The sequence below is a fragment of the Eptatretus burgeri genome, chromosome 1 (assembly GCF_056783735.1).
Source record: "Eptatretus burgeri isolate ZD-2024b chromosome 1, Ebu_testis_v1, whole genome shotgun sequence".
In the NCBI taxonomy this organism is placed as follows: Eukaryota; Metazoa; Chordata; class Myxini; order Myxiniformes; family Myxinidae; genus Eptatretus; species Eptatretus burgeri.
In genome coordinates, this window is record NC_140961.1 from 11,138,173 (window position 1) to 11,148,557 (window position 10,385).

The following is a 10,385-nucleotide window of genomic DNA, read 5'->3' on the forward strand; positions in this document are numbered from 1 at the left end:
ACCACATTCTCCCCACCTTTAAAATGTAACTAGGGGCCCATCTTACACACCATGATTGCTTTAGCACTATAGGAGTATACATTTCAAGCAACGCGGACTAATAGATCTACAGAAGCATACATGCCAAGCAGTGATTATTTTGAGTTGTAGGAGCATGGAAATGAGCATCGATATATGATATAATGGGCATATAGGAGCATGAGCAGCGAGAATGCCGATAATCCCCTTTACAGATTAAGTCGTCGAGGGGGCCTTATTCGTCGACCTCTCCGGGAGTAAACGGCAGTTTCACTTGAGGGAGACTCCCGATCCTCTTGGTGAGCCTCGACTTGTGCCGGGGATGACTCCTCGATCGCTCTCGGGTGGAACGCGGCAGCCCCGTCGCCTGGCGGAGTTCCTGGGGGAAATGTCAGAAGGAGGAGTGCCAGAAGGTGGTGTACCGGCGGGAGGAGTACCTGAGGGAGCCAGATGGCGAACCGACACAGTGGTCTCCCTGCCATCCGGGAGCCTGACATGAGCATACTCTGGATTAGTGTCAATGAGTTCGACCCCCTCCACCAGCGGTTCATACTTGCTTTGTCGTACCGGGCGTTTCATGAGCACTGTACCGGGGTGGGTCAGCCAGTTGGGCACCGTTTGACCGTCAACATAACGTCGTTGGTGAGTAAACATACGTTCGTGAGGAGTGGCATTTGTGGACGTGCAGAGCAAAGAGCGTATGGAATTCAGAGCGTCGGGAAGAGTAACCTCCCATCGCTCGGGGCCCAGTCCTCTCGATTTCAGCGCCAGAGTTACGGCTTTCCAAATAACTCCATTATACCGTTCCACCTGCCCGTTTCCCTGTGGGTTGTAACCCGTCGTTCGACTAGTTGCTATGCCGTGCTCTAATAGGAATTGTTTTAGCCCGGCCGACATGAAACACGGCCCTCTGTCTGAATGTATGTACGAAGGTCTCCCAAACATAGCGAAGAGGTCAGAGAGACATTTCACGACAGTGCCCGAGGTCATATCCGAGCACGGAAATGCGAAAGGGAACCTTGAATATTCATCAACAACGGTGAATATGTATCTGTTGTCTGTCTCGGTCGCAGGGGCCCTTTGAAGTCGATGTTTAGTCTCTCGAAGGGGGAAGTAGCCTTGATCAGTCTGCCAGATGCCGCGCCATAGAATCTGGGTTTTAGTTCAGCACAAACAGGGCATGAAGCATTCATTTGTTTAATATCTTCAACAGAATAGGGAAGATTTTGTCTGCGTACGAAATGTGCCATCCTGGTTACCCCTGGGTGGCACAGAGACACATGGAGGTCTTGCAAAGCCTGACTGATTGTTGCCGAACTGTAGACCCGGGAGAAGGTATCTGCAGCAGGGTTTTCTTTCCCGGGCCGGTAAACAATGTCGTATCTGTAGCAAGCTAGGTCTATCCGCCATCTCATAATTTTTTCATTCTTAATTTTCCCGTTATTTTTCCCATCAAACATGAATGCCACGGATCGTTGGTCCGTAACGAGCGTGAAGTGGTTTCCCAGTAAATAATGTCTCCATTTCCGCAGCGCTTCAACGATGGCGTACGCTTCCTTCTCTATCGCTGAGTGTCTCTGCTCGCTTCTCGAGAGAGTTCTCGAGAAGAACGCGACCGGCCGCCCAGACTGATTAAGTGTAGCAGCTATGGCGTGATTTGAAGCGTCGGTCTCCACCACGAAGGGCACCGAGCTGTCGATCGATAAAACCACGGACTTACTGATATCATCCTTGAGATTGTGGAAAGCTCTTACGACAGCGGCATCTGGTGGAAAGTTTTTGCAATGCACTAGGGGATGTATTTTCTCGGAGTATTGCGAAATCCATCTTGCATAGTAAGCGAACATCCGATCACCCGGCGCATTGTTTGCAAGTCCTGAGGTGGTGGAAGCTCACGGAGCGGGCGCAATCGCTCAGGATCAGGCTTAATTGTGCCGTCGGCTATTGTGTAGCCGAGAAGGTCAATTGACCTTGCCGAGAATACGCATTTCTCGTAGTTGAGAGTCAGATTATATTTTCTAGCAATGCTCAAGAATCTGTCCAGATTCCTATCATGTTCCCTCTGATCCCTACCGCACACTGTGACATTATCCACGTAAACAAAAGTGTCTTCGAGGTTTTCATCTGAGATGATGTCGTCCATAACCCGTTGGAAGCAAGCTACTCCATTCGTGACACCGAATGGTATCCTTCTGAACTGGTAGAGGCGCCGCCCTGCCTGGAATGCAGTGTAAGGTTTGTCTTCCTCTCGGATGGGAATTTGATGATAGGCGCTTCGCAAGTCGATGGTACTGAATACCTTATAATTGGCCACGCGTTCGACCATCTCATCTATGCGCGGCAGGGGGTAGGCGTCGAGTTGGGTGAAGCGATTGACCGTTTGGGAATAATCGACAACCATCCGTTTCTTATGGTTCTGACTGCTGGTTACTAACACCTGTGCGCGCCATGGCGAATCGCTCGGTTCTATAATTCCCTCCTCCAGTAATCGCTTGGTTTCCGAAGTGATGAAATTCATGTCAGCAGTGGTATATCGCCGCGATTTGATCGCTATCGGTTTGCAGACCGGCGACAAGTTAGCGAACAGCTGGGGGACGTCACCTCCGCGGTGGTCAACGCATTTAAAATTAGACGAGGCTTGCTTCCTCCAAAGGGTATTTCGACGCTCGTGTGCTGCTTGAGGACATTATGACCCAGAATTACGTCTGCGCACAAATCACGAAGCACCAGCACCTTTACATCCCGATGCGTGTACCCTTTTACGTCCAATTCAACATTGCAGTACCCTCGTACGCGGGATTGTAGTGAGGTGGCGGCCATGCATACCGTATTGTCAGTCGGGTGGATTACCCATTTCCTGCCCTTCACTAGCGAGCTGTTGACGAAACTTTCAGAGCTACCGGTATCAATCAGTGCCTCAGCCATATGCCCGTTAATTCGTACGTTGATGATAGCCTTGGATAGATTCCCCGGGAGGCTGCAGTCAATTTATTTTGCGAGTAGAGAGCCGCAGAAGTGGGTTTATTTCTCCTTAGAGTAGATTTACATACCCTGGCATAATGCCCTTTCTTGTCGCAATTCATGCATGTGGCATCTCTGGCGGGACATTTTTGACGAGGATGCCTTTTGTACCCACAAAAGAAGCATTTACCAACCGGAGCAGTTGCTGAGGAGTTTGACGAGGTCTGGGTATCCGGCTCCTCGGGTGTTTCTCCATCCCCTATGTCTGGCTGTGTCTGTGCCAGTGGGGTTCCTTGGGTTCCCATCGTAGCAGCGTTCATGAGCAGCATCGGTGTCCCAAATGACTCGGATTGCTGCTGAGCCGTATCCATCGCTCGAGCCTGATCGACTACCTTGTCAAGAGTGGGTTGCGCTTTCTCTAGTAAGCGTTGCCGTATGTGGGCTGATCTGAGTCCTTGGATGAATGCCTCCCGGGTCGCTTCCTTTCGGTGTTCCTCGGCGCTTACCGCCCGGAAGCTGCCGTCTTTTCCCAGCTGATTCAGAGATTGCAGGAACTGATCGATTGTCTCCCCGGCTGCTTGCTTGCGTGTGTTGAGAAGATGTCGTATGTATACCTCGTTCTTGGGCTTCACGTAGAGCGCTTGCAGCACCTCGATCGCTGCTTCGTAAGTGTCGCACCCCGAGAAGAGCCTGTACACGCTGGGCGAGACATGATTCACGAGAGCGGCAAATTTGTCAGCTCCCTCCGCGATGATGGTCAGATAGTGTGAGAAGGAACAGAACCAATGTGACCATTTCATTTCTGCGTCAGTCGCGTTCGGGTCTGCGTCGAACCTCTCTGGTTTGTAGATCTTGTCCATCTTTGGTTGAGAGAGCCGAGAAAATCAAATGGAATAAATTGAAATGAGAGCGAGAGATGAACCTTCAGAGTTTAGGCTTTATTCCATTTGATTAGAGCCGCTTCTGTGGGCACACCGGGGAATACAGGTTCAGCTAGGAGTACATAAGCAGTAACGTATACATGTGCAGTTAACCATTGCAGACAATCCGCGTAAGCACGGAGTTCGATATAATCTCCATTCTCACCAGTCAATGAGCACCTTCAGTTAACGAGCATCAAGTGGACAGCCGATGTCAATAGCAATGCCCCGGGGACAATCACTCGTGCCGCAGAGACCTCCCCTTATACGCGAGACGCACAACATGTGATCCCGCGTCATGTCCCTCAATTCACGTTAATTCACCACACGTCCAATGCTGCACTACCACTTGTGTTTGTATTCTTCTGATGGTCAGAAACGAACTGAAAATGAAGCTTGAACTGAAAAGAGCTGAAACAGGCCGGACATTCCCCTCCAGGTGTTCCCTTCATGCTCAGATGTTACCTCCAAATGGTCCGAGGTCATGATCGGTTCAGATCAATCAAAACACTGTTTGTGTGTTCAACATATACATACATGTACACACATACAAACACACGTACACATGTACACACATACATACATACATACATGTACACACATACATTTACACATGTACAGACATACATGTACACACATACAAAATACGTACACATGTACACACTATATGTACACACTTACATACACACATACACATGTACATGTACACACGTACACACATACATGTACATACATACAAACACGTACACATGTACACACATACACACGTACAAACACACGTACACATGTACACACATGTACACACGTACAAACACACATACACACGTACACATGTACACACGTACACACATACATGTACACACGTTCACACATACATGTACAAACATACACACACACACACGTACACACATACATGTACATACAAACAAACACATGTACACACATACACACGTACAAACACATGTACACACATACATGTACACACATACATACGTACAAACACACATACACACGTACACACATACATGTATACACGTACACACATACATGTACACACGTACACACATACATGTACACACACCTTATTTAATATTGTCCATGTGAATTTTGAAGCATGTAATTAAATAATTAAGCCCCTGACTTGATGTAAAAACTGTTTTATTACCAAAATAAATTTCCATTCTCCCTTTACAGAACAATTGCCGTTTACCAACGAAATACCCAATGAACGACACAAAGATTAACTTTAGATATGAGAACTCAAATTCAGCTCCAGTGATCCATCAAAGTCAAACTACACGGCCGACACCTCACCTGTGGTTCCAATTAAGATAGGAGTTGGACATCCGATTACCTGTGAAATTTCACTTCCCACACACAAAAATTGTTTGTTATTAATTCCAATTGCAAAGCACGTCGGTATCACGTGACCCTCCTTGTGGGTGTGGTGGGGAGTACCAAGATGGCGGCCGGTGTGCACGTCGGGATCACGTGTCCCTCCTTGTGTGTGTGGTGGGGAGTAGCAAGATGGCGGCCGGTGAGCAGTGTTTCTTTTACTTCAGAAAATCAGTGATCCAGTTTGATTGAGATCAGTGGTTGTGACAATTCCTACGATTATACGATCACACATGGCGATGTTGAAGCGTCCAGTTCATTGTTATTTCCACTTTTCGTCCGAATTCTTCAAAATCTGCAAACATGCAAAACCCCTTCCCAAAAATACATTGTGGAAGGTCCATATGTTAGCTTGGCCGTCGTTCCTCCTTCTGACCGCCCATTAATTTATCTTTCTTTCACTTTTCGAACACAACTCGTCCTCTCAAAAAGCCGACTCTCAAACGAAGCAAGCCGCCCCGTAAGCGGTTATCAAGCTGCTTGCTAACGGAACACACCCGAGGAATCGATTTCCTTCACAATAATTCGTGAATTCGATCCTTGGGAACTGAAGTTTAAACCTGACGTTGTGATCACAGGCCCAACAAACGGATCGAACCTTTCACACCAAGTTTGGTTTGTTTGGAGCAACAAATAAAAGGACATTTGTTTACTTAACCGTCATTAAACTGTAATTGTTTATTTCATATCACAATCTGTTTCCTTTCCTGTAACTTCCTCTCTGAACTCATCAATCGGATCTTTAACCCTTTACCCTCCGTCCATCATCGACCCTCTTTCTCTTCGTTTCCCACTCACCTGGTAAGATCTGTTCACGGCCCAGACTCCGCGACGCACCTGGTGCACCGGAAACATGTTTTGAAACTCAACACAAGTATTCCACGAGTTTCCTTTGAAATAACTCAGGAACACAACGAAAACCCAGCACTTCGCTGCAACAAAAGTGCCGGAATGAACTGAATGTTCTCACAAAACAAACGGAACAATGCATCCCGCCGATGGGCTTTGTGACGCTGCAGTCATTGTTGTCATGGGAACTGAACTGATTTCAAAACAAACTGATTGCGTTGTCGTTTGCATCGTTCCGTCATTATCTTATGGAGTAATATGGAATAGGCAAAGCCAAGAAGCGAACGTAGAATTCTTCTTCCATTCGCTTCTGACTTTACTTATAACATGTTCACAACTGTATACTTGCCAACTTTACCGTGGTACGTGTCACCGCCACACAGCTAATGATTTTGACGCAATTTCCGGTTCCTTCTGCCTGGATTCGGGATCAGCGATCAAATAATGTAAATCACTCTTAAAAATTATTTTTTGATGATGTGGGAGATATCTTTATTAAAAGTAACTTTGGGAAAAAAAATGATTGAATAAATAAATAGATAAACAATCACTTCTGATCAAGAATAAAAGAAAATATAAGTTCCGGAAAGAGTTTCAAAATCACTCCCGGTAATGTTAAATATTATGTTAAATACTAAATAAACACTTCCTGTCATGAAAAAATCACTTTCGGAAGTATAAAATTAACTTGGGGTAAAAAAAATAGTTGAATAAAGAAATAAACACTTCCAGTCATGATCTCCCGGCATGCATCATTCCCCATGACAAAAACCAGAAACAAAAACAACCAGAAGGAAAAAAAACGGAAGCAAAAGGGTCATAGCCAACGACACGGATTCCAAATAGCCAGGGGAATTGTGTTGTTGTTGTTGTTTCCTATTCTGTCACGTACACGTGTTAAGTATGAAGCTCACTGCGTTTGTCATTATATCACGTGTTGCAATAGTACAGTGGATAAGCTCTCATATTTTAACAAATTGTGCATTTTATGAGAAAAGCATGAAATTTCTCGCGAAGTTAGGTCATACCATCATGTTTATTTTCAGATGTGGAGGGAAGTCAGATTTCACCTCTGAGGGGACAGTGATAGGTCAAATCCAAGATAGCTGCGAGTCACCGGGTCTAATGTTCAAACATCCTTAATTTTGGAACCAGACTGTGCAGAAAAACATGGATGACCCACAAAATATGTAATGGAGAAGAAAGGAAATACCTTTGGATTTTTTTTTTAATTATTTTAATGGCAGAAGCAAACTTTGGTCCATCACGGGTGATGAAGGTTGTGGCTCCTTCTCGTGTGATGCCAAAGAACTGGAAGGACTTCCTTCGATGCGATGATAACAAAACCGAATTGTTTGCTTTCCTGTCATGCGTAGTTGTTCATCTTCCTCGGGCAGAGGACAAGGAACTGCATGCAACAGATGGAAGTGGAGTCCTTTGCTCTCCGGCTGAGTCATACTTGGCCTGCCTTGCCCCATGTTCGCAGGAGGAGGCCGACACTCGTCGACTTCTGCATGTGGCAGATGCTGTGCAAAAGGGGTGTAAGAAGGTGACCATACGTACCGTTGATACTGATGTGGTAGTACTGGCTGTAGCTTCATTCAGCAAGACAGCTCCTAATGAGCTGTGGGTTACCTTTGGTGTCAGGTCAAGCTTTAATTACATAGCTGTTCACGAAATGGTTACCACAATGAATCCAACACAGTGTCTGACTCTCCCAGTCCTTCACGCTTTCACCGGGTGTGAAACTCTATCTGCATTCGCTGGCAGAGGAAAGAAGACTGCCTGGGAAACTTGCAAGTCCTTCCCAGAGGTAAATGATGCTTTCAATGAACTCCTATGCATGCCAAGTGAGGTCAGTGAAGGATCATTGTTACTGCTGGAGCGATTTGTAGTGCTAATGTCCGACGGAACCAGTGAGAGCACAGAAGTGAATCATGCTAGGAAACAGCTCTTCACACAGAAGTCTAGAACTCTAGAGAACATTCGTCCAACCCAGGCAGCACTCATTCAGCACATCAAGCGAACTTGCTCCCAGGCCAACTGTTGGAACCAGGCATTGGTCCTGGACCAGAGATGTCAGAGCCATCTGACTGGGGCTGGACAAAGGAAACAACTAGGTGGCAGCTGCTTTGGACCATTCTCCCAGAAGCATCAAAATCGTGCCATGAATTGATCCTCTGTCGCTGTGAGAAAGGATGCACTGGATGATGCAAGTGTGCCAAAGCTGCGCTCAAGTGCACTGCACTGTGCTTCTGTTCTGGAGGCTGTTAGATTTTGATCACTACCATTACCATCATCATCATTGCTATAAATAAAGTATGAAATAGAGGAACAGCATGGGACGATTCTGTTAATTTATTTTGTATTATTATCCCGATCGTGTCAAAATGGAAGCAAAGTTTCGCTATATTGCATTGGTCCAATCCATTGTCTTTACCAAAAGAATGTCTAAAAGTATATAACGTAACTTGACCTTGACCTCGATTGAAATGCATTCCCTTGGCTTCTGGCAATCTCAAAAGTTTCACCAAACGAATGGCCATTCCAAACGTAGTTGGAAATGACACCTTAAATGTTTTTTTTACACTGTTTAGTTCCAAAATTAAACGCGTTTGAACATGAGACCCAGTGGACTGGCGGCCATCTTGGATTTTGACCTCTCATGGTCCTCAGAGGTCAAATCTGACTTCCCTCCACATCTGAAAATAAACCTCATGGTATTCACTAACTATGTCAAAAAATTCATGCTTTTCTCATAAAACGCACAATTATTGTGCTTATCCGTTGTACTATTGCAATCTCATGCAGTTTAATGTGGCAGCAGAACACGTGCCAGGCAAGTCCATGGTTGTTGCCGATGCATTGTCCCATCGTCCACTCCCAGAACATGCCTCGGATCGCGAGTTGTTAGAAGAGGTGGACGCATTCGGTCATGGAGTTGAGTCAGGTTTTCCAGCGTCCAAGAGAAAGTTAGATGTCATCAGAGATGCGTCCAGGCTGGATCCTGTTTTGCAACGTGTTATTAACTGCACTATCCATGGTTGGCCTCAGTACATGGATGACTGTCTGGATATACTCAATCCGTGCTGGGAAATCGTAGGCATTTATCTGTCTATGAAGGATTGTTATTGTATGGCACTAGAATCGTCATACCAACTGACATGAAGGTGGAGATTTTTCAGAGCATTCATGACGATGGATATCAGGGAGGAACGAAGCATCAACGCTGAGCCAATGATTGTATTTGGTGGCCCGGTATGAGTGGGGACATCGAGGACTGTGTCAGTAAATGTGATCATTGTATCAAGTACTGGTCTGCTCAAAAGGGAAAGCCATTATTCCCGATTCCCCTTCCGTCTCGTCCATGGGAATGGATAGCAGCTGATATCCTCGAGTTCGACAAGAAAGATTATCTGGTCATGGGAGATTATTACTCGAGATTCAACGAGCTCAAACACTTGCCCTCTCTCACAAGTTAAATGCTCATTCATAAAATAAAGTCAACCTTTGCTCGTTGGGGCATTCCTGATATTCTTATCTCAGATAACTGAAGTCAATTCGCATCCAAGGAATTTACCGAGTTTTCTGGAAAATATGGCTTTGACCATGTGACTGCAAGCGTAAAGTATCCACAGACAAATGGATGTGCCGAAGAAAACGGAACACATTGTGAAAATGATCCTGATCCAACCTGATCCGTATCTCGGGCTGATGTCTTCGCGCAACACTTCTTTTGAGCCGACAGGTTTCAGCCCTGCACAGTTGATGCTGGATCAGAGGTTGAAGACAATCATGCCAACCTTGTCACAGATTCTTCGAACAAACGCAGAGAAAATCGACCTTAATATCGTGAACAGCAACGATGACAAGGCCAAGGAAAAAGACGCTTCCAAATCAATCAGAAACATTCTCCTGAACGTCTCCCTGAACTCCAGTTCGGAAACAAAGTAAGTCAGAACTGGTCATCAATCGATCTGGGAACAGTTGGGTGCTATCTATTCTACACCTACATCTAAAACGCCTCACTCGTATGGTATAAGCGTTGGTAACAAAGTTCTTAAAAGGAGCAGGTGCCACCTCACACCTGATACGACCGTACCTTCGTCACCTCATGCATCACCGCATTCAGAAGACGTTCCTGGAGAGCCCATCATTGAAAATCCAATTGATAATGGAACAAAAAGCTCTGAGAAGTCTGTCGAGTATAAAACTCACTCTGGCAGAAAAGTCAATCAGTTG

General features: G+C 45.7%; 1 protein-coding gene and 1 long non-coding RNA gene across 4 annotated transcripts in view; both read right to left on the bottom strand.

Moving 5' to 3' along the window:
• LOC147033862 (uncharacterized) overlaps positions 1-5,898 on the bottom strand; it is a 17,218-nt gene extending 11,320 nt beyond the window's left edge. For all 3 annotated transcript variants that reach the window (XR_015055696.1, XR_015055695.1, XM_085872020.1), the window contains exon 1: positions 5,214-5,898. The gene's annotated coding sequence lies outside the window, so the exon portion shown is untranslated. The remainder of the gene's footprint in view (positions 1-5,213) is intronic.
• LOC147033863 (uncharacterized) lies at positions 3,903-4,459 on the bottom strand. The gene is made up of 2 exons (XR_015058965.1): positions 4,066-4,459; positions 3,903-3,942 (listed from the first exon to the last, which is right to left on the bottom strand). It is a non-coding gene; the product is annotated as an uncharacterized LOC147033863 (long non-coding RNA).
• Positions 5,899-10,385: the final 4,487 nt, after the last annotated feature.